General features: G+C 47.8%; 1 pseudogene; it reads right to left on the bottom strand.

Moving 5' to 3' along the window:
* Positions 1–899: 899 nt before the first annotated feature.
* LOC136172412 (ferritin light chain pseudogene) lies at positions 900–1,422 on the bottom strand (annotated as a pseudogene).
* Between the last annotated feature and the right edge of the window lie 3,569 nt (positions 1,423–4,991).

The following is a 4,991-nucleotide window of genomic DNA, read 5'->3' as shown; positions in this document are numbered from 1 at the left end:
GGCGTGCAAAACGCATTTTTAATGACTGAGATCTGCATTTAACTGTATTTTCCATCTTTGCTGGGTCATTAAACCTTCAAATCCCTCGATATTTTAATGATTTTTTTATAGTCCAGTGATGTATAAGTTTGTTCAAGTTTTCATTCTCTCCACACTCCCCTGCCCTTAAGATGCCTCAGCAAGAGGGGGTCATTGAACACACGTGCTGATCTGCATGGCCTCTTTCCTGGCAGCCTGTCCCCTGTGCTGGCAGTGATTACCGCAGAGCCAGCACACCAGGCTCAGGTTCTAAAGGCTGGAAGGATGGTCCAGATGACCCTTGGAAAGCAATCAGAAGTGCCACATTAGAGCCCATGACACCATTCCTCACTAAGGTGTTGGGACAGAATAGTGTCTCTACAGTGGAGCCCAGGAGAAGGGTTGGCCTGTGTCTAGGACTGCGCTAGAGCTTCACCAAACCTGGCCAGTTCTTACACGATAAGAAGGAGGCAAGAGGCAGGAACCAAGACCCACTGGGAACAGCGGATTCATATCCCTTCACTGAGTGGAATAGCAGGCAGAATTGCCTACAGTGTACAAACAACTCTCTCTGTTAATTTTACTTTTGCTGAACATGTGGCAATTTACAGGATGGCTGGATACAGTATGGCGTACAGAGAGCACCAGACCGGGGTTGCAAAGTCTGTTCAGCCACAAGCATTTTGAAGAATGCTAAGGAAAAGGGATTTAGGCCACATAGACTTTTTAAAAAATTGTTTTCGTTTAGTCCAGGACTTGGGAGAGGGCTCCAGGGTGGTTAAAAAGCTGCCCAGAGGCTACAGAGAGACGCTCAGGCAGAAACCCTGATACCAGGGGGGATGCAGAGGGGTTCCTCAAAGGCTGCTGGGCTCCAGAGGCTCCTAGTCATGCTTGGGGGCAAGCCTTTCCAAGAGGTCCTCACCCAGCCCCACCTGAGGACCAGCCAGCCTGGGAGGTTAGTCAGGTGGCTGCCCATCTGCTTGATAAGTTTCACCTACTCATCTAGGCAGCAGCTCTCCAGGAAGCCAGAGCTGGGAGTCCGCACAGTCAGGACCAGGACATGCAGACCCAAAAGGCCTGGTCAGGTTCTTCTCTACAAGCTTGATGGCTTTCATAGCATCCAGAGTTTTACCCCACTCATCTTGGAAACAGCTTCTGCACATCCTGGAAGAGGGTACAGCCACTGTGCTGGTTTTGCATCCTCAGGAGATGCTCAGGGACCTTGCGCTTCTCCTTGACCAGTTCACAGAAAAAGTGGCCCAGGCCCTCGAGAATCACATCACTGCAGTTGAAACAGACACCCAGAAAAAGGTAGGTGTGGGAATCCCACAGATGCGTGTTGATTCGGTGGTTGACTGCGGCCTCCACCTCTGTGGAATAATTCTGTCGAATCTGAGAGCTCATGGTTGAGTGGAAATAAGAGCTAAGCTCAAAAAAAGGTGTTGGCTGCTCCAGGGGCAGGGGATATCTGAGTGATTGGTTCTAAAGTTTGTGCCGACTAAAAAAGAAGTTGGAGGGAGGCTGAAGATTGGGAGAAGGGGTTTCCCTAGCTCTGTTCCATCCGAACACTTTTGAAGCAAACTGCAGGGCACGCTGCTGGCCATAGACACTTCCAGAAAATAGAAATCCTTACTTAGATTACTTTCTCTGAGGTTCAGTTTTCTCACCTATAAGACGCATGCCTTTGGGTGGGATGATCCCAAGGTTCCCTTCTGGAGTCCCTGGCATAAGTGAGTCCAAGCTCAGGGCTCCTGGCCAAGAGAGATCAACCATGGTGGTGTTGTTTCGTCACTTAGTCGTGTCTCTTTGCGACCCCATGGACTGCAGCACACCAGGCTCCCCTGTCCTTCGCTATCTCCTGGAGTCCGTTCAGACTCATGCCCATTGAGTCAGAGATGCCATCCAACCATCTTATCCTCTGTTGTCCCTTTCTTCTGCCTTCAATCTTTCCCAGCATGAGGGTCTTTTCCAGTGAGTCGGCTCCTCACATCAAGTAGCCAAAGTACTGGAGCTTCAGCTTCAGCATCAGTCCTACCAATGGATATTCAGGACTGATTTCATTTAGAATTGACTTGTTTGTTCTTCTAGCTGTTCCAGGGTCCCTCAAGAGTCTTCTCCAGCACCACAGTTCAAAAGCATCAATTCTTTGGTGTTCGGCCTTCTTTATGGTCCAACTCTCACATCTGTACATGACTAAAAAACCGTAGCTTTGACTATGTGAACCTTTGTTTGCAAAGTGATGTCTCTGCTTTTTAATACACTGTCTAGTTTGTCATTGCTTTCTTTCCAAAGGGCAAGCGTCTTCATTTCATGGCTGCAGCCACCACCCCAGTGGCCTAGAAAAGCAGCAGCACCCCCGTGTTCTGCCTGGAAATCTTATAAAACCGAATCTGTAAAAGTAAGAAGTGAGACGAGAAATAGGTTCCATAAGGGAAAGCCTGGTAGTTCACACTGCTTGTCTCCAGGGTCTCTTCAGCTCAGTAAACCTGAATTTAGCACCTGGTAAAGACAAAACAGGTGCTCTGGGTTAGAAAGGTAAAGACAAACTGTCCCTGCCATTGTGGATCTCCCAATCTTGGTATAATGTTGAGTGTTTTATCACAAGTGAGAAAGCTGAGTATTTGGGTAGGGGGTGTTGAAATTCTTCGATAAAAACTGTTGTGTATCACAGTACATTTTGGCCTTTAATTTCTAGACTCGTGTCTTCAGAGCCGTGGTTACCATTTATGCTGTTCGCCAAATATTTCCAGGTCTCCTACTGAGCATATAGGTGGGTCATATTTTCCTGAGTCACAAAAGTTAAGTGTGGCCATGTGACTTGTTTTATCAATGAAACGTCAATAGTGAGATATATTTGACTTCCAGGCAAAAGCCTTAAGTACCATCACACAGCCCCACACGGCTCTTTTCCTCTGCCATGTAAGCAGACAGCAGGCGCTCACTCGTCTGTGCCTCTCAGCGAGGACAGAGCGGGAAGAGACCTGACTGATCCATGATGGGCATATAGTAGGATCAAGAAACACATTTTTGTTGTTTTAAGCCATAGAGATTAAAATAAGAAAACTTTTACTATGGAAAATTTCAAACATGTGAAAGCAGAGATGATAGTATTGTCGAACCTGCTATACCCATTACTTTAGATTCAACAATTATCAAGATATGGGGACTTGTTTGCTACTATAGCATAAGCTAGACAGGTGTTGATTTTAGTCACTAAGTTGTGTCTGACTCTGCAACCCCATGGACTGTAGCCCGCCAGGCTCCTCTGTCCATAGGGATTCTCCAGGCAAGAATATTGGAGTGGGTTGCCATGCCCTCCTCCAGGGGATCTTCCCAACCTGGGGATCGAACCCAGGTCTCCCACATTGCAGGTAGATTCTTTACTATCTGAGCCCCCAGGGAAGCTTGATATGTGTATGTTCAAACACAACCCATGGGGACATCTCAGTGTTTTCCATTCTGTCCCACTGGTCTGTCTGTCGCTGAGCCGGTACCATGCTGTACCAGTATGGATGAGCAGTGTGTTTGAGCAAGTCTCTCTTCTTTGCCCTTCTTTTTGAAAGTTATTTATTATTCCTCAAAAAGAAGTCCAACTGGAACTTTGAGTGAGATTCAGCTGAATTTATAGATTAATCATGAATTCAATTAGGTCTTTACAGAGTCATCTAAGATAAGTCATCCTCTATTAGGCCATACAGCCCCAAAGCATGGAACATGCTCTTCTTATTTAGATCATTTTCTGTTTCCTTTATTAGAATTAAAAAAAAAAGTTTTGTGAAGAAGTTTTGTGTATTCTTGGTTAACCCCTATGTATTTTATAATTCCCGTTGCTGTGGTGAATGGTATCTTTTCAGTAATATTTCCTAGCAGCTACTGTGGGTGGGGAGAGATGCTGTTAATTTGTGCAAGGTGATTTGTGCCTGGCAAACTTACTGAAATTTGTCAGTTCTCATTTGTTTCAACCTTTCTTTTGTCTAAGTTGACATTCTATGTTTCCACTGCTACAGTAAAGAAGCAGCCACTCTATTTAATCTCTATGGTAAGTGGGTGGTGAGGGTTATGGGTGTGACTCAGAGGAAGGAGTGGAAAATGCTTCCTCCTCCAGGGAGGGGCCAGGCCTCTGTGATGTGAACATCCAGGGTCTCCATGGCTTCAGAGACTTGTAGTCAGGCCACTGACCACTGTGATGGGAGAAATAGTGGCTTAACATTCTCTGGTAACAGGAAAGGGGAAGAGAGGGGTTGCTATCAAAAAGAGAGAGGGAGGGATTTGGAGAGGAGGAGGAAGATAACGGAGAAAAAGGAAAGACTTTTGAAGGGGACATTGATGGGGTGAGGGGTTTGTCTGGAGAAGTCTCAGGGACAGTAAGAGAAGCTTCAGGTCAAGCAGAGCAGGAGGACACAGCCCCGCGATCCGGCTGGGCCACCCAGAGAAACCCTAGGGTCCTCTGGTCACCCGACGAGCGGATGGCGGAGGAGCTGGAGCACTGGGGATGGGTGTGAGCACCCGGGCGCCTCCCAGTCCAGCCCACGCAGCCCTTGTCACCTGCGCTGCTGGGACCCTAACTCCCAAAGCCTCGGGGCTTGAGAACCCCCAAGTCTGAACCTCCCACATCCCCAGAACTCCCAGGAGTCAGAGCTGGATCCACAAGGCTCACTGAGCTAGGGGTTCCCACACTTGGTCCTGAGCAGAAGTTTATTGAGGGAGGGTCAGGAGGTAAGAATGTTTTGACCATGCATGGTGTGCCTGTTTGATGAGTAACTGTGGCTGACTATGAAGGTTGCTTTGGTTTGGAAACTTCTCTGCACACCTGTGGGGCGGGGAAGTATGTTTGCCCAGCATTTGATGGGATTGCTGGGGTCAGGATGGCCAGGCCTTGTTCACAGCCACGATCGGTGACCCTGATTTCAGTTGCTGGTGGAGTGGCTGAAACGTGGGGAGGTGAGGAGGGTACCCCTCCAGCCCCTCCTTCC

Source organism: Muntiacus reevesi, chromosome 7 (assembly GCF_963930625.1).
Source record: "Muntiacus reevesi chromosome 7, mMunRee1.1, whole genome shotgun sequence".
Taxonomy (NCBI): domain Eukaryota; kingdom Metazoa; phylum Chordata; class Mammalia; order Artiodactyla; family Cervidae; genus Muntiacus; species Muntiacus reevesi.
This window is presented reverse-complemented; position numbering and strand designations above follow the sequence as displayed.